This window comes from Zea mays, chromosome 4 (genome assembly GCF_902167145.1).
Source record: "Zea mays cultivar B73 chromosome 4, Zm-B73-REFERENCE-NAM-5.0, whole genome shotgun sequence".
NCBI lineage: Eukaryota > Viridiplantae > Streptophyta > Magnoliopsida > Poales > Poaceae > Zea > Zea mays.
This window is the reverse complement of record NC_050099.1, coordinates 187,426,241-187,446,535: the sequence shown is the minus strand read 5'-3', so window position 1 is coordinate 187,446,535 and position 20,295 is coordinate 187,426,241.

Genomic DNA, 20,295 nt, shown 5'->3' with positions numbered 1-20,295 from the left:
AGGGGTTGATTGCAACCCTCGTCCGTTGGGACGCCACAACGTGGAGTAGGCAAGCGTTGGTCTTGGCCGAACCACGGGATAAACCACTGTGTCATCTCTGTGTTTGATCTCTTGTGGTATTGTGTTTTGTTGAGACTCCTCTCTAGCCACTTGGCGACTATTGTGCTAACACTTAACAAGTTTTTGTGGCTATAAGTTTAAGTTTCACAGGATCACCTATTCACCCCCCTCTAGGTGCTCTCAATTGGTATCGGAGCCGTTCTCTTCACAAAGGGACTAACCGCCCGAAGAGATGGATCCTAAAGGGAAGGGAATCGTGATCAACGACAAGGAGAAGGAGTCCTTCGTCAACGAGCCAAGGGATGACAAGTCCAACGACTCGGGCTCGGGCCACAGACGCAAAGATGGGAAGAAGAAGAAGACAAGACGCATCAAGGAGATCGTCTACTACGACAGCGATGAGTCTACTTCCTCCCAAAAGGACGACGACCACAACGAATACGAGAGAAAGAAACCGGTCAAATCGAACTTTTCTTTTGATTACTCTCGTATTCCTCAAAGTACTAATGCTCATTTATTATCTATTCCACTTGGTAAACCTCCTCATTTTGATGGAGAGGACTACGAATTTTGGAGTCACAAAATGCATAGTCACTTGTTCTCTCTCCATCCTAGCATATGGGAGATTGTAGAAAGTGGAATGCACTTTGATAGTACGGATAGTCCCATGTTTATTAATGAACAGATTCATAAAAATGCACAAGCTACTACTGTGTTGCTAGCCTCTCTGTGCAGGGACGAGTACCATAAGGTGAGCGGCTTGGACAATGCCAAGCAGATCTGGGACACCCTCAAAATCTCTCATGAGGGGAATGATGTCACCTTGCTCACCAAGATGGAGTTGGTGGAGGGCGAGCTTGGACGGTTCGCAATGATAAGGGGCGAGGAGCCAACTCAAACATACAACCGGCTCAAGACCCTTATCAACAAAATAAGGAGCTACGGAAGCACGCGATGGACGGATCACGACGTCGTCCGCCTAATGCTAAGGTCCTTTACCGTTCTTGATCCTCATTTGGTGAACAATATTCGTGAAAATCCTAGGTACACCAAGATGTCGCCTGAAGAAGTTCTGGGGAAGTTTGTAAGCGGGCGAATGATGATCAAGGAGGCAAGATATGTGGACGACGCGTTGAACGGTCCTATTCATGAGCCTCAACCCACTGCTCTCAAGGCAATGAGAAGCAAGGAGGCGCTACCGAGCAAGGTGGCGCAAGTTGAGGCGGTCGGGCTAAATAATGAGGAGATGGCCCTCATCATCAAAAGATTCAAGACGACGCTAAAGGATCGCAAGGGACAACCAAGCAAGACCAAGACCAAGGGAAAGCGCTCATGTTTCAAATGCGGTAAGCTTGGTCATTTTATTGCTAACTGTCCTGACAATGATAGTGATCAAGACCAAGGGAACAAGAGGGAGAAGAAGAAGAATTATAAGAAGGCAAAGGGCGAAGCTCATCTTGGCAAGGAGTGGGATTCGGACTGCTCCTCGTCTGACTCCGACAATGAAGGACTCGCCGCCACTGCCTTCAACAAGTCATCCCTCTTCCCCAGCGAGCGTCACACATGCCTTATGGCAAGGGAGAAGAAGGTATGTACTTGAAACTCTACTTATGCTTCTTCAAGTGAGGATGAGTCTAGTGATGATGATGAGATAGATTATTCATGTTTGTTTAAGGGCCTAGATAGAACCAAGGTAGACAAAATTAATGAATTGATTGATGCCTTGAATGATAAGAATTTGCTTTTAGAAAAGCAAGAGGATTTGTTGTATGAAGAACATGATAAATTTGTAGAAGCACAAAAATCTCTTGCTTTAGAGATTAAGAGAAATGAGATGCTTTCTTGTGAGTTGTCTACATGTCATGATTCAATTTCTAGTTTAAAAAGCATAAATGATGATTTAAATGCTAAACTAGAAAAATCTAGTAAATTAACTTCTTGTGTAGAACATGTTGTGATTTGCACTAGGTGTAAAGATTTTGACATTGATGCTTGTAGTGAACACCTAGTTTCAATTTCCAAACTTAATGATGAATTGGCTAGTCTTAATGCCCAACTTAAGACTAGCAAAAGCGAATTTGACAAACTAAAATTTGCAAGGGATGCCTACACGATTGGTAGACACCCCTCAATTAAGGATGGACTTGGCTACAAGAGGGAAGCCAAGAACTTGACAAGCCATAAGGCTCCCATCTCCGCCAAGGAGAAAGGGAAGGCCCCTATGGCTAATAGTGTGCAAAAGAACCATGCTTTTATGTACCATGATAGGAGACAATCTAGAAATGCTTATAGGAGTTGTAATGCATATAATGCCTTTGATTCTCATGTCATGTTTGCTTCTAGTTCTTCTTATGTGCATGATAGAAATGTTGGTAGGAGAAATGTTGTTCATAATATGCCTAGGAGAAATGTTGTTAATATTCCTAGGAAAGTAAATGAACCTTCTACAATATATCATGCTTTAAATGCTTCTTTTGCTATTTGTAGAAAGGATAAGAAGATAGTTGCTAGAAAATTAGGGGCAAGATGCAAGGGAGACAAAACTTGCATTTGGGTCCCTAAGGATATTTGTGCTAACCTTGCAGGACCCAACATGAGTTGGGTACCTAAGACCCAAGCCTAAATTTGCCTTGCAGGTTTATGCATCCGGGGGTTCAAGCTGGATTATTGACAGCGGATGCACAAACCATATGACGGGAGAGAAGAAGATGTTCACCTCCTACGTCAAAAACAAAGATTCCCAAGATTCAATAATATTCGGTGATGGGAATCAAGGCAAGGTAAAAGGGCTAGGTAAAATTGCAATCTCCAATGAGCATTCTATCTCTAATGTGTTTCTAGTGGAGAGTCTTGGATATAATTTGCTATCTGTTAGTCAATTATGCAATATGGGATATAATTGTTTGTTTACAAATGTAGATGTGTCTGTCTTTAGAAGATGTGATGGTTCACTAGCTTTTAAGGGTGTACTAGACGGCAAGCTTTACTTAGTTGATTTTGCAAAAGAAGAGGCCGGTCTAGATGCATGCTTAATGGCTAAGACTTGCATGGGCTGGCTGTGGCATCGCCGCTTAGCACATGTGGGGATGAAGAACCTCCACAAGCTTCTAAAGGGAGAACACGTGATAGGTCTAACCAATGTTCACTTCGAAAAAGATAGACCTTGTGCAGCTTGTCAAGCAGGGAAACATGTGGGAGGCTCTCATCACACCAAAAATGTGATGACAACATCAAGACCCCTGGAGCTGCTACATATGGACCTCTTCGGACCCGTCGCCTATCTGAGCATAGGAGGAAGTAAGTATGGTCTAGTTATCGTTGATGACTTTTCCCGCTTCACTTGGGTGTTCTTTTTGCAGGATAAGTCTGAAACCCAAGGGACCCTCAAGCGCTTCCTCAGGAGAGCTCAAAATGAGTTTGAGCTCAAGGTGAAGAAGATAAGGAGCGACAACGGGTCCGAATTCAAGAACCTTCAAGTAGAGGAGTTCCTTGAGGAGGAAGGGATCAAGCACGAGTTCTCCGCTCCCTACACACCACAGCAAAATGGTGTGGTAGAGAGGAAGAACAGGACACTAATCGATATGGCGAGGACAATGCTTGGAGAGTTCAAGACCCCCGAGTGCTTTTGGTCGGAAGCTGTGAACACGGCTTGCCACGCCATCAACAGGGTCTACCTTCATCGCCTCCTCAAGAAGACTTCATATGAGCTACTAACCGGTAACAAACCCAATGTATCTTACTTTCGTGTATTTGGGAGCAAGTGCTACATTCTAGTGAAGAAGGGTAGAAATTCTAAGTTTGCTCCCAAAGCTGTAGAAGGGTTTTTGTTAGGTTATGACTCAAATACAAAGGCGTATAGAGTCTTCAACAAATCATCGGGTTTGGTTGAAGTCTCTAGCGACGTTGTATTTGATGAGACTAATGGCTCTCCAAGAGAGCAAGTTGTTGATTGTGATGATGTAGATGAAGAAGATGTTCCGACGGCCGCTATACGAACCATGGCGATTGGAGAAGTGCGGCCACAGGAACAAGATGAACGAGATCAACCTTCTTCCTCAACAACGGTGCATCCCCCAACTCAAGACGATGAACAGGTTCATCAACAAGAGGCGTGTGATCAAGGGGGAGCACAAGATGATCATGTGATGGAGGAAGAAACTCAACCGGCACCTCCAACCCAAGTTCGAGCGACGATTCAAAGGGATCATCCCGTCGACCAGATATTGGGTGATATTAGCAAGGGAGTAACTACTCGTTCAAGATTAGTTAATTTTTGTGAGCATTACTCTTTTGTCTCTTCTATTGAGCCTTTCAGGGTAGAAGAGGCCTTGCTAGATCCGGACTGGGTGTTGGCCATGCAGGAGGAGCTCAACAATTTCAAGAGAAATGAAGTTTGGACGCTGGTGCCTCGTCCCAAGCAAAATGTTGTGGGAACCAAGTGGGTGTTCCGCAACAAACAAGACGAGCACGGAGTGGTGACAAGGAACAAGGCTCGACTTGTGGCAAAAGGTTATGCCCAAGTCGCAGGTTTGGACTTTGAGGAGACTTTTGCTCCTGTGGCTAGGCTAGAGTCAATTCGCATCTTGCTAGCATATGCCGCTCACCATTCTTTTAGGTTGTACCAAATGGATGTGAAGAGCGCTTTCCTCAACGGGCCGATCAAGGAGGAGGTGTACGTGGAGCAACCCCCTGGCTTCGAGGATGAACGGTACCCCGACCACGTGTGTAAGCTCTCTAAGGCGCTCTATGGACTTAAGCAAGCCCCAAGAGCATGGTATGAATGCCTTAGAGACTTTCTAATTGTTAATGCTTTCAAGGTTGGGAAAGCCGATCCAACTCTCTTTACTAAGACATGTGATGGTGATTTGTTTGTGTGCCAAATTTATGTCGATGACATAATATTTGGTTCTACTAACCAAAAGTCTTGTGAAGAGTTTAGCAGGGTAATGACGCAGAAATTCGAGATGTCGATGATGGGCGAGTTGAACTACTTCCTTGGGTTCCAAGTGAAGCAACTCAAGGACGGCACCTTCATCTCCCAAACGAAGTACACGCAAGATCTGCTAAAGCGGTTTGGGATGAAGGACGCCAAGCCAGCAAAGACTCCGATGGGAACCGACGGACACACCGACCTCAACAAAGGAGGTAAGTCCGTTGATCAAAAAGCATACCGGTCAATGATAGGGTCTTTACTTTATTTATGTGCTAGTAGACCGGATATTATGCTTAGCGTATGCATGTGTGCTAGATTTCAATCCGATCCTAAGGAGTGTCACTTAGTGGCGGTGAAGCGAATTCTAAGATATTTGGTTGCTACGCCTTGCTTCGGGCTCTGGTATCCAAAAGGGTCTACCTTTGACTTGGTTGGATACTCAGATTCCGACTATGCTGGATGTAAGGTCGATAGGAAGAGTACATCGGGGACGTGCCAATTCTTAGGAAGGTCCCTGGTGTCATGGAACTCTAAGAAACAAACCTCTGTTGCCCTATCCACCGCTGAGGCCGAGTACGTTGCTGCAGGACAGTGTTGTGCGCAACTACTTTGGATGAGGCAAACCCTCAGGGACTTTGGCTACAATCTGAGCAAAGTCCCACTCCTATGTGATAATGAGAGTGCTATCCGCATGGCGGAAAATCCTGTTGAACACAGCCGCACAAAGCACATAGACATCCGGCATCACTTTTTGAGAGACCACCAGCAAAAGGGGGATATCGAAGTGTTTCATGTTAGCACCGAGAACCAGCTAGCCGATATCTTTACCAAGCCTCTAGATGAGAAGACCTTTTGCAGGTTGCGTAGTGAGCTAAATGTCTTAGATTCGCGGAACTTGGATTGAATTGTAGCATACATGTGTTTATGCCTTTGATCATGTTCCCTTTTTGCATTTTGTTGTTTAGTATGGTGCTCAAGTTGTACAAACACTCCCTGGATCTCACAAGTCCGTTGCAAAGTGATGCACAGTTTTAGGGGGAGATGTGTTACAACTTGACCCTTTGAGACTAATCATATGCTTGAGTTTGCTTGATTTAGTCTCGAAGGAGAATTAAAAGGGAAAAGGTGGACTTGGACCATGCAAGACTTCCACTGCACTCCGATGAAAAGAGTAACTTTTCCAAGTTCATCTTTTAACTCTTATTGCCATTTGCTCTTAATTGAAGATTTTGGTGAGGCAGTGGGGTTATCGGGCCAAGATTGATCCCATTTTGGTGCTTGATGCCAAAGGGGGAGAAAATAAAGGCCAAAGCAATAAATGGATCAGCTACCACTTGAGAAATTTTGAAAATAGTAAAATAGAGCTTTTAATAGAGCTTTTTGTTTTGTCAAAACTCTTGCATTGTCTTTTTTTGTCAAAAGTTGGCCTCTTGTGGGGAGAAGTGTTGATTATGGGAAATAGGGGGAGTTTTTGAAATCTTTGATCAATCTCTTTTGGAATGACTCTCTTTATGCTTCAACATGTGTGTTTGACTTAGAGATAGAGATTTGAGTTTGATTTGCAAAAACAAACCAAGTGGTGGCAAAGGATGATCCATATATGCCAAAATTGAATCAAAATAAATTTGAGTTTTAAGTGATATTGCACTTGTTCTAGTTGTTTTATGTTGTGTTGGCATAAATCACCAAAAAGGGGGAGATTGAAAGGGAAATGTGTCCTTGGGTCATTTCTAAGTATTTTGGTGATTGAGTGCCAACACAAGTGCTTAAATGTGAATTTATGCTCATGGATGGACAAAGTGCAAATCAAGAGTAAAGGTATGTTTCTAAGCCTTAGTACATTGGTTTTGTGTACTAATATACTTGTCTAAGTGTTAGAAACAGAAAGAAGAAGAAAAGAAAAGAGGTGAAAAAGGCTTGGCTGTGTACAGCCAAGACTCAGCTCAGTCTGGCACACCGGACTGTCCGGTGGTGCACCGGACAGTGTCCGGTGCGCCAGGTTGACTCGGCGTGAAATGGCCGCTCTCGGGAATTCGCCGACGGCGTACGACTAAAATTCACCGGACTGTCCGGTGTGCACCGGACTGTCCGGTGAGCCAACGGTCGGCCGCGGAATCTGCGCGCGACACGTGGCCGGGCCAACGGTCGGAAGGGGGCACCGGACTGTCCGGTGTGCACCGGACATGTCCGGTGCGCCAACGGCTCCCAGATCTGCAACGGTCGGCCGCGCCATTTTAGGAAGGAAATCGGGCACCGGACAGTGTCCGGTGTGCACCGGACTGTCCGGTGCACCCGACGACAGAAGGCAAGATTGGCCTTCCAGATTTGCTCTCAACGGCTCCTAGCTGCCTTGGGGCTATAAAAGGGACCCCTAGGCGCATGGAGGAGTATACCAAGCAACCTTAGAGCATTCTTGATCATCCACACTCAGTCTTTGCGCATTCGTTTGTCATTCTCAGTGATTCGAGCTCCGTTCTAGTGAGAACTTTGAGATAGTCTTTTGAGCTCGATTCTTGGCCGTGTGTGTGCACAGTTTGCTGTGGATTTGTGTGTGTTGCTTCCCTCCCTTACTCCGTATTTCTTTGTGAATCTCAAGTGTAAGGGCGAGAGGCTCCAAGTTGTGGAGATTCCTCGCAAACGGGATATTGAAAGGCAAAGCAAAACACTGTGGTATTCAAGTTGGTCTTTGGACCGCTTGAGAGGGGTTGATTGCAACCCTCGTCCGTTGGGACGCCACAACGTGGAGTAGGCAAGCGTTGGTCTTGGCCGAACCACGTGATAAACCACTGTGTCATCTCTGTGTTTGATCTCTTGTGGTATTGTGTTTTGTTGAGACTCCTCTCTAGCCACTTGGCGACTATTGTGCTAACACTTAACAAGTTTTTGTGGCTATAAGTTTAAGTTTCACAGGATCACCTATTCACCCCCCCTCTAGGTGCTCTCAGCCTCTTCATCACCTATCTCATTAAGATCAACTTGCTCTACTTGAGAGCCGTTAGTCTCATCAAACACAACGTCACAAGAAACTTCAACTTGTCCAGAGGACTTGTTAAAGACTCTATATGCCCTTGTGTTCGAATCATATCCTAGTAAAAAGCCTTCTACAGTCTTAGGAGCAAATTTAGATTTTCTACCTCTTTTAACAAGAATAAAGCATTTGCTACCAAAGACTCTAAAATATGAAATATTGGGCTTTTTACCGGTTAGGAGTTCGTATGATGTCTTCTTGAGGATTCGGTGTAGATATAACCGGTTGATGGCGTAGGAGGCGGTGTTGACCGCCTCGACCCAAAACCGATCCGAAGTCTTGTATTCATCAAGCATGGTTCTTGCCATATCCAATAGAGTTCTATTCTTCCTCTCCACTACACCGTTTTGTTGTGGGGTGTAGGGAGAAGAGAACTCATGCTTGATTCCCTCCTCCTCAAGGAAGCCTTCGATTTGTGAGTTCTTAAACTCCGTTCCGTTGTCGCTTTTTATTTTCTTGATCCTTAAGCCGAACTCATTTTGAGCCCGTCTCAAGAATCCCTTTAAGGTCTCTTGGGTTTGAGATTTTTCCTGCAAAAAGAATACCCAAGTGAAGCGAGAATAATCATCCACAATAACTAGACAGTACTTACTCCCGCCGATGCTTATGTAAGCTATCGGGCCGAATAGGTCCATGTGTGTGAATCATCTAGGCCCCTTTGGTAATGTTTTGGTAATTAATGACAACTACTTGTGGACTAACGATTCTTGGAGAAATAAGAATGCAGGGTTGGACCACATAGAACAGGAAATGTTGAAGAGTCATACGCATTGGTTGTGGATCAGATGAAGGCAAAGGTATAATATAGGTTTTACTTTTGCCGGTCTTGAGGAGTTTAGAGAAGATACCTGACCGGATTAGTAGGCTAGATAGCCGTACTATTAAGAGGGGTCAATGACTTAGATCTGTGTAAAACTTAGTGCCTCATAGAGCATCAAGTAGTTGCATTTGCATGAGGACTAACAGCGCTTCTCATTTCGTGAGTTAAAAGTTCATTCAAAAGCATGTTTAAGATTTGAGAAGTCTTGGTCGCGCGGACTGTCCGGCCCTTGGGGGCGGACCGTCCGCGACCCTCCAGAGGGTCCGAAGTCTTACCATTTGTGTTGACACTGTGTTCTATTGTACTGCGGACCGTCCGGGCCTTAGGGCCGGACCGTCCGCAGTCCTGACCAAAGGAAGGTGGCTTCGGGTCAGTCCCTGAATTATAGCCGGACGGTCCGCCTGTGAGGGGCGGACGGTCCGCATGTGTCTAACTCGTTTTTGGACAGGGACTGTGTGTTTTTATAGATTTGTACTACGGACGGTCCGGGGGACCAGTCCAGACAGTACTGTCTCAGGTTGCGGACGGTCCGGGATTTATAGCCGGACGGTCCGCGTGTGTTAACTCCGTTTGATCCGAGGCTCGGGTGTTTGAATTTGCCAGGTCGCGGACGGTCCGGCCTTGAAGGGCGGACTGTCCGGACCCACCTTTTGAGACAGCTCTGACATGTTTCAACGGTCATTATAGCCGTTATGTTGTACGGCGGACCGTCCGGCCCTAGGGCGCGGACGGTCCGCGTGTGCGCAGAATTGCCCCCCCTTTGCACATAACGGTTGGTTTTAGATGGAGGGCTATAAATAGAAGGGTAGCTCGTGTGAGAAAGCTCTCTTGGCCATTCCTTGCACACATTGAGCTCATTTGTGATCCTCCAACTCACTCTCTCACACTCTTTGCTTGAGATTGCATTCTAGTGAGAGATTGAGGGTTCCTAGTGCATTTGCATCATTTGGTGATTCTTGAGGCACTAGGTGGTACACCGAGCAAGCGTCATTGGCTTGTTACTCTTGGAGGTTGCCGCCTCCTAGACGGCTCGGGTGATTGTCTCCGTCGAGCTCTCCAAGAAGATTGTGGAGAAGCCGCGGTGTTGATTGTGAGGGGTTCGCGCCTACCTCGCCGGAGCGGCAAAGGGAGGTGACATTAGTGGAATCGAGGTATTGAGTGATTTCTTGTCCACTTGGCTCAAAGATCAAGTCGTGTCTTGATAGAGGAGCAAGTGAGAGCTTGAAGTCCACCTCAACGTGGATTAGGGGTGATCGGCAAATCACCGATACCACGGGATAAATTTCGGTGTCTATTCCTTCTAGCATTACTTATTGCCTTGCAATTGATTAGTGTTTTGCTTATTGTTCTTCAAGTATTCAATCTCCGTAGTTGTCTTTCATACATTGTTTACTTATTGACACTAGTAAATTTATTCCTCTTGTCGTATTGATTAAATTTACTTAGTATTGTTGTTTTTAGTCAAAACCGTCTATTCACCCCCCTCTAGCCGGTGTCCTAGATCCAACAAGTGGTATCGGAGCTGAGGACTCCATTGTTTGTGGATCTAATCATCCCGGAGTGGGACAAAATGGCTAGTAACAACAATGTGCACATTGGGAAGCCACCGCACTTTGATGGAAACAATTATGATTATTGGAAAATAAGAATGTCAATGCATCTTAGAGCAATGGGTGGAAAAATTTGGCCAATTGTTAGAGATGGATTTGTTGTATTGAAGGAAGATGAACCATCCGTTAGTGATAATGAGAATATCCTCACAAATGATCAAGCCATGAATGTCTTTTATGATGCTCTTGATATAAATGAGTTCAATCGTATCAAAAATCTCACAACCGCTCATGAGATTTGGGTAAAACTAATGGAAATCCATGAAGGAACTACAATTGTGAAGAGTGCCAAACTATATGTGTGCAAAGGGAAGTTTGAGCAATTTATTATGAAAGAAGATGAGAGTGTATCCGATATGTTCAATCGGTTGAATGAGATAGTAAATGAACTCAAAGGACTTGGTTTTAATGTACCGGATGTGGACTTCACACACAAGTTCCTTAGATCACTTCCGGAGAAATATGAGACTATTGTGACAATGCTAGTAAGGAGTGATCTATCTACAACCTCTCCAACCGAAGTATTGGGAGAAATTCTCACTCAAGATATATTTAAGAAGTCACAAGCCGATGCTTTAAGTTTGGCAAAGAAGGTGAAAAATGAATCTATTGCTCTCAAAGCCAAGGCCTCAAAGGCAATTGAAAAGGAAGATAGCAATGATGAAGAAAATGAAAGTGAGAGTGATGGTGACATGGCTTTATTTGTAAGGAAATTCAATAAATTCATGAAGATGAGAAGAGGTCAACCTAGAAGAGGTCAAACATCTAGAAGAAATGCTTTCAATGATAGAAAATGTTTTGAGTGTGGGGAACCCGGTCACATTGCCATGAATTGTCCAAGCAAGAAGAAGAAGGACAAAGATGAAAGTGACAAGAAGAAAAAGAAATACTATAACAAGAAGAAAGATGGCAAAGCCTACTTAGTTGAATGGGACTCGGATGATAGCTCGGATGATGATGATGATGACACCTCATCCAAGCTTAATGCCGGAATTGCCATCAAGGAAGCTCCCTCACTCTTCTCATCCCCCCATTGCCTCATGGCAAAGGGAGATGCTAAGGTAAAAATCATCACCGATTTAAATGATATAAATGATGATGATGATATCGATGATGTCGATGATGATGGCTATTCATATGATGATCTTGTTAGAATGTTAGGTGAGGCCGATGACTACATGCACAAAGAAAAAGAAAAATTTAAGGCCTTGAAGGAATTGTATAAAAACCTCCAAGTGTCTTTTGAGGAGCTCAAGACCTCTCACAATGACCTCAAAGAAAATTGTGAGAAGCTTGCGGATGCTCAAAAATTATCTATTGTGCATGAAGTTGAGGTGGTCACTAAGGATGTTGGAGTCACTTGTGACTTACTTGATAGTCTTACAAGTGAACCACTACCTACTAACTTTATTTGTGATAAATGCAAAATTTCTCTCAATGATAACATTGCTCTTGATGAATCAAAAATTATTGTTGAGAATGAAGTGTTAGTAGATAGAATAAATACTCTAACTCATGACTTAGAAAAGGCATATGGTGGTAAGACTAAATTGGATTTCATATTGGGAAGTCAAAGATGCTCTCTTAACCGTGAAGGTCTTGGATATGTTCCCAAGAAAGGAAAGAATGCTTTTGTAAAGCAAAAGACATTGTTTGTGAAAGAATGTGACAAAGTGTGTCACAAGTGTCACAAAAAGGGACATGTTAAGAAAAATTGTCCCAAGTTCAAAAATGTATCCTTCACTTGTTTTGAGCATTGTTATGTTCTTTCTCACAATGCAAAAGGTGTTCATGCTAAATTTGTTGGTACTTCAATTGTTGGAAACAAAAAGAAAGCTATTTGGGTACCAAAAACCTTGGTCACTAACATCCAAGGACCCAAGCAAGTTTGGGTACCTAAAAGAGATTGATTTCCTTTTGTAGGTAAACTACAAGGCGGGAGGGAATCATTGGGTGTTGGATAGTGGATGTACTCAACACATGACCGGGGATATGAAAATGTTTACCCAAATGAGTGAGGAAGATTGCTCAAATTATGATAGTATCACATTTGGAGATAATCGTAAAGGAAAGGTTAAAGGTTTGGGTAAAATTGCTATCTCAAATGATCATTCTATATCAAATGTGCTATTGGTTGAGTCTTTGAATTTTAATTTACTTTCCGTAGCTCAATTATGTGATTTAGGATTTTGTTGCAATTTCACGGTTGAAGATGTTATTATCTCTAGTGTTGATGGTAGCAATCTTAAGTTTAAAGGCTTTAGACATGAAAATCTTTATCTTGTTGATTTCTCATCTAATGAGGCAAAGCTCACAACTTGCCTATTTTCAAAAGCTTCACTAGGTTGGTTATGGCATAGAAGACTTGGTCATGTTGGGATGAAGCAACTCAATCGGTTAACCAAGCATGACTTAGTTCGAGGCTTAAAAGATGTGAAGTTTGAAAAGAACAAATTGTGTAGCTCTTGTCAAGCCGGTAAGCAAGTGGCAAACACTCATCCAAATAAAAGTCAAATGTCCACTCATCGAACCTTGGAATTACTTCATATGGATTTATTTGGGCCCACATCTTTTGTAAGTATTGGTGGTAATTCCTATTGTCTTGTGATTGTGGATGACTATTCAAGATTTACTTGGGTCTATTTTCTACGAGACAAATCCAATGTGTTTGAAACATTCAAGTCATTTGCTATATTGGCTCAAAATCAATTTGGTTTCGACATCAAAAAGGTTAGAAGTGATAATGGGTCGGAATTCAAAAATGCAAGAATTGATCAATATTGTGATAACAAGGGTATCAAACATGAATTCTCTTCAAAATATACCCCGGAACAAAATGGTATTGTTGAAAGAAAGAATAGAACTCTTATTGATATGGCAAGGTCTATGTTAGCGGAATATAATATATCGGATTCTTATTGGGCCGAAGCAATAAATACCGCTTGTCATTCATCAAATAGACTATATTGTCACAAGCTCTTGAAGAAAACTCCATATGAATTGCTCATTGGTAGAAAGCCAAATATCTCATATTTTAGGGTATTCGGTTGCAAATGTTATATTTTGAGAAAGGGGAGCCGGCTTTCTAAATTTGAGAAGAAATGTGATGAAGGTTTTCTTCTTGGATATTCATCAAATAGTAAGGCTTATAGAGTCTTCAACAAAACTCATGGTATTATTGAGGAAGCATATGATGTTGAATTCGATGAAACAAATGGGTCTCAAGATGAGGGTGATAATCTCGATGATGTTGGGGGAACTCAATTGATAAATGCAATGAAAACAATGGCCATTGGTGAAATAAAACCAAAGGAAGATGATGATGAAGATAGTGTGGTTGTCATTCCTTCATCCTCAACTATAAATAAGGAAGATCACCAAAGCCAACAACTTAATGAAACCATGGATACTCATGATCAAGGTACTTCAAGACCTTCGGTTCCTCCTAATGCTTCATCAAGCAATTATCAAACGGTATCAAGAATTCATCATTCCATTGTGAAGGATCACCCGGTTGATCAAATTGTGGGTGATATTAGTAAGGGTGTTCAAACTCGTTCTCGCATAGCTTCGTTTTGTGAACATTTCTCTTTTGTATCTTGTATGGAACCTAACCGTGTAGATGAAGCTCTACTTGATGTTGATTGGGTGAATGCAATGCATGAAGAATTAAATAACTTCGCTCGAAATGAAGTTTGGGAGCTTGTTGAGAGACCAAAGAACCACAATGTTATTGGTACAAAATGGGTGTTTCGCAACAAGCACAATGAAGATGGTGTGGTAGTAAGAAACAAGGCAAGATTAGTTGCACAAGGATATACTCAAATTGAAGGATTGGATTTTGGGGAGACATTTGCTCCCGTAGCAAGATTAGAAGCAATCCGGATTCTACTTGCTTATGCTTGTGCACATAATATCAAGCTCTACCAAATGGATGTAAAGAGTGCCTTCCTAAATGGTAAGATTAGTGAACTAGTGTATGTTGAACAACCTCCCGGTTTTGAGGACCCCAAAAGACCTAACCATGTGTTCAAGCTTTCTAAAGCTCTCTATGGGCTTAAGCAAGCTCCACGCGCTTGGTATGAAAGGCTTAGGGATTTCTTGCTTTCCAAAGACTTCAAAATTGGGAAGGTTGACACTACTCTATTCACTAAAAGAATTGGCAAAGACTTATTTGTTTGTCAAATCTACGTTGATGATATTATTTTTGGATCTACTAATGAATTATTTTGTGAGGAGTTCGGAAAAATGATGTCAAAAGAATTTGAAATGTCTATGATAGGAGAATTGAGCTTCTTTCTTGGCCTTCAAATCAAACAATTGAAAGATGGAATTTTTATAAGTCAATCAAAATATTTGAAGGACATGCTCAAGAAGTTTGGTTTAGAAAATGCTAAGCCTATCAAGACTCCAATGGCAACAAATGGTCATCTAGACTTAGATGAAGGAGGTACTATGGTTGATCAAAAACTTTATCGTTCAATAATTGGTAGTTTGCTTTATATTAGCGCATCTAGGCCCGATGTTATGTTTAGTGTATGCATGTGTGCTCGATTTCAAGCTTCACCTAGAGAGGTTCACTTGAAGGCCGCTAAAAGAATTCTAAGATATTTGAAGTATACTCCCAATATTGGTCTATGGTATCCCAAAGGTGCTCAATTTGAATTAATTGGATATTCGGATTCGGACTATGCGGGGTGCAAAGTTGATAGAAAAAGCACCTCCGGTTGTTGTCAATTTCTTGGTAGATCTCTTGTTTCATGGTCTTCTAAGAAACAAAATTCGGTTGCTCTATCTACCGCCGAGGCGGAATATATATCGGCCGGAAATTGTTGTGCTCAACTATTATGGATGAAACAAACCTTATTGGACTATGGAATTATTTTCAAGAATGTGCCTCTCATGTGTGATAATGAGAGTGCGGTAAAGTTGGCTACCAATCCGGTCCAACACTCAAGAACCAAGCATATTGATATACGACATCACTTCTTAAGGGATCATGTTGGCAAGGGAGATATCTCTATTTATTCCATTGGCACGGATGATCAATTAGCAGACATTTTTACAAAACCTTTGGATGAAACAAGATTTTGTTCTCTAAGAAGTGAAATGAATGTGATCGATATCTCAAATGTGGCTTGAAGTTGATCACACATGTGTCGTATTGCAACTCGGGTCTCAATATGCTCATTATGCTATTTATTTGGTATTATTCGTGCATTTTTTCATTTCTAATTGCTCTAGATAGTCTAATTCAAAAATCATGCATTACTCAATTAAATCATATGTATATGCATGCATATCAACTCTTGGATTGGTCAAAATGTCCATATATGAGCATCAATTCGGATTCGGAATTCAAAATCAGAAAGTGGACAGCAATTGGAAAAATGAGTATCAGGCTGCGGACCGTCCGCCCATGGACCGCGGACCGTCCGCAGCATCAGGAAATGGACAGTCCGATCAGCCTCGCAGACCGTCTGAGATCATCAGGGCGCGGACCGTCCGCCGTCCCAGCGCGGACCGTCCGCGACAGGACAGAAAAAGGGGCAGTGGCCGCAGACTTGCCAGTAGTGCTCATTCGCTTGTTCTCTCTAGCTCTCTTCTCACCAAATACTCTCCTGTGTCGAGTGTGCGCAGACGGTGAAGTGACGTTGTGCGCGGACAGTCCGACAACTTGTGGCAACATTCCCTCAACATGTCTTCATCACGGTATCTTCAAATCTTGTGGATTTCATCAAATTTCTTCAATTTTGAGATTATTTGGGTTTCCTCTCTGATCTGAAATTGAGCAGTGGGTTTCAAAATCTGATTGGTGGGATTGATAGTTCTCTTCAATGTGAATGCTATGCAAAATTTTGAACTTGTTTGGCTGGGTATTATTTGCAAAAACATCAAATTGAACACTTGTGGCGGCTATGGTTCTTGGGGTCGCCCCTGATCGGTCGCGGACCGTCCGCCTGGTGGACGCGGACCGTCCGAGCCTCTGGCGCGGACAGTCCGGCCCCCTAGCGCGGACCGTCCGGACCCTGACAGAGCATTACCATTCCATTCTTTTTATAAGTGGTGATTGGTATCAATTATTTATCTATGGACGTCTGTCACCTTGTTGCAGTGGTTTTGGTGGTCTCCGCAAGAAACTTGCAGGTCGCTTTAAATCCAAGCGCCCTCGTGGCAATGATGATGACTATACACCGACCACTGATTTAGAGGCCCAATCCTCAGCTGGGGGCACTGAATCCATGGATGCTGAAGATTTTCCTCATGTTCATCCTGATTATCCCATTGATATCCAAGGATGGACTTATCCCAAGCGGAGATTTTCTATGGCTGAGTACTGCTCTAGACGGACTGTGAACCAGTATAATCTGCCATCTGATACAAATATCCAGTTTTTCCACACTCAGCTGCAGTTTGATGTCTTTTGGGGCACTCTGGTGGATACCAATTTCCACAAGCATCAAGTGATTGATTGGTCCTTCTTGCTCAGTCAATCAGTCATGGAGGGTCTCATCCCTAAGTTTGAAACATGTGGATTATATCAGTTTATGGGCCAACGCACAGATTTCAATGAAATGGCTGTTAAGCAATTCTTGGCTACTTCAGAGATTGATATTGAAGCAGAATCTATCACCTGGATGACTGGCTTCAAGCGCTATTCTGCTTCCTTTGCTGACTTTGCTGCTGCAAACAGTCTGAACTATGGCACCATTTCTGCTGGGGTGGATCTTTATACTGAAGATAATTTTGAGGATTTTGTGCAGTTTTATGAGCCAGCCAGGCTCGGTATACCCAGGAGGTTTGGAGAGACAGCAGGACTCCGACATCATCCTGCTGTCATCAACAAGATTGCCAGAGTCACCATTCTTCCCAAGAGTGGTGATAAGAGTAAAATTCGAGATAAGTTCTGGAACATAATCCAGCACATCATGAATGGTGAAGTCATGAACATTGTTCTTTTCATGATGAGGCAGCTTAATGATTTGAAAATGGACAAGAATCAAAATCTGGCATATGCTCCATACATTATGGCTCTCATCAAATCCAAGACAAGATTTGAGGGCCCATGTGAGATTGTTCACACACCATTCAGGCCTTTTAAGAATGAGATAGGATTTCTCACCAGGCCTCTCACTCCCTTCCCAGATGATGAGGAAGACCCTGGCTATGAGGGTGGAGCAGCTCCTAATGTTGAGGGACAGCAGATGCCTCCTCCTCCACCTCCTCCTCAGCCTCAGCACTATTGGGAGCCTGCTCCAGGATACTTTGATCCTTATTTTCAACAAATGCAGCAGGGGCTTGAGACTCATATTGATACTCGATTTGAGGGCTTGATGACACATGTGGATCGCCGCCTCGATGACATGCAGTCTCGCTTTGACAGTAACTGGGATGCGCTCAACTCTGAATTTTCTGACTTTCGTGATCAAATTCACACTAATGTCACTGATCCCATCATGTCCAGGCTGAATAATATGCAATAGAGTTTTCAAGATAATATGGGTGCTCTCTCCAGTCAATTTGACAATCTTTCTACAACTGACAACATGCATGATATAAGTCAGAGGCAGCAGCAGCTCCAGCAGGATTTTGGCCAGTTCTCCTCCCTGTTTGACACCTTCAGCACTCATTACTACAACATGCATCCTCCGCCGAGTGATCAGTGAGGCCTCTCCTTTGTGGCAATTGATGCCAAAGGGGGAGAGAAGTGATGAGAAGTTGTCAGGCGTCTCCTTCAGGATTTTACCTTTTCATGCCGCTTTAGTTTATGTCTTATGCATTTGGAACTTGGTTTGATCGATTAACTCTATGTCGTATGTCTGTGGACTATTATCTGTAATATTATGTGGGATGAACTATGTTTTAGTTCAAATTACTCTGTGTGTGGTTAATCGAGATGTGATTATAATTGCTGCGCTCACTCTACGGATCATCTCTTGTATGCCTCGATAACCATGATTGTAGGAAAGTCTCCATCAAGCTCCAATATATTATGTGTGTTATATCCTCAACTTCAAATAATCCTGCACACACTTAGGGGGAGCCTTTCTTGCATACTGAGTTTTTATTGGGATTTATCTATTTCTTGGACAGAACTTCAAATCAAGGTAAGTCCTATGAAACTCATCTCCAAGATCTATCTTATACCTTAGGTATGAGAGAGATTTGGAGAAACTAAACTTCTCTTTAATATACTATGTGGTGTTGTCATCAATTACCAAAAAGGGGGAGATTGTGAATCATCTAGGCCCCTTTGGTAATGTTTTGGTAATTAATGACAACTACTTGTGGACTAACGATTCTTGGAGAAATAAGAATGCAGGGTTGGACCACATAGAACAGGAAATGTTGAAGAGTCATATGCATTGGTTGTGGATCAGATGAAGGCAAAGGTATAATATAGGTTTTACTTTTGCCGGTCTTGAGGAGTTTAGAGAAGATACCTGACCGGATTAGTAGGCTAGATAGCCGTACTATTAAGAGGGGTCAATGACTTAGATCTGTGTAAAACTTAGTGCCTCATAGAGCATCAAGTAGTTGCATTTGCATGAGGACTAACAGCGCTTCTCATTTCGTGAGTTAAAAGTTCATTCAAAAGCATGTTTAAGATTTGAGAAGTCTTGGTCGCGCGGACTGTCCGGCCCTTGGGGGCGGACCGTCCGCGACCCTCCAGAGGGTCCGAAGTCTTACCATTTGTGTTGACACTGTGTTCTATTGTACTGCGGACCGTCCGGGCCTTAGGGCCGGACCGTGCGCAGTCCTGACCAAAGGAAGGTGGCTTCGGGTCAGTCCCTAAATTATAGCCGGACGGTCCGCCTGTGAGGGGCGGACGGTCCGCATGTGTCTAACTCGTTTTTGGACAGGGACTGTGTGTTTTTATAGATTTGTACTACGGACGGTCCGGGGGACCAGTCCGGACAGTACTGTCTCAGGTCGCGGACGGTCCGGGATTTATAGCCGGACGGTCCGCGTGTGTTAACTCCGTTTGATCCGAGGCTCGGGTGTTTGAATTTGCCAGGTCGCGGACGGTCCGGCCTTGAAGGGCGGACTGTCCAGACCCACCTTTTGAGACAGCTCTGACATGTTTCAACGGTCATTATAGTCGTTATGTTGTACGGCGGACCGTCCGGCCCTAGGGCGCGGACGGTCCGCGTGTGCGCAGAATTGCCCCCCTTTTGCACATAACGGTTGGTTTTAGATGGAGGGCTATAAATAGAAGGGTAGCTCGTGTGAGAAAGCTCTCTTGGCCATTCCTTGCACACATTGAGCTCATTTGTGATCCTCCAACTCACTCTCTCACACTCTTTGCTTGAGATTGCATTCTAGTGAGAGATTGAGGGTTCCTAGTGCATTTGCATCATTTGGTGATTCTTGAGGCACTAGGTGGTACACCGAGCAAGCGTCATTGGCTTGTTACTCTTGGAGGTTGCCGCCTCCTAGACGGCTCGGGTGATTGTCTCCGTCGAGCTCTCCAAGAAGATTGTGGAGAAGCCGCGGTGTTGATTGTGAGGGGTTCGCGCCTACCTCGCCGGAGCGGCAAAGGTGACATTAGTGGAATCGAGGTATTGAGTGATTTCTTGTCCACTTGGCTCAAAGATCAAGTCGTGTCTTGATAGAGGAGCAAGTGAGAGCTTGAAGTCCACCTCAACGTGGATTAGGGGTGATCGGCAAATCACCGATACCACGGGATAAATTTCGGTGTCTATTCCTTCTAGCATTACTTATTGCCTTGCAATTGATTAGTGTTTTGCTTATTGTTCTTCAAGTATTCAATCTCCGTAGTTGTCTTTCATACATTGTTTACTTATTGACACTAGTAAATTTATTCCTCTTGTCGTATTGA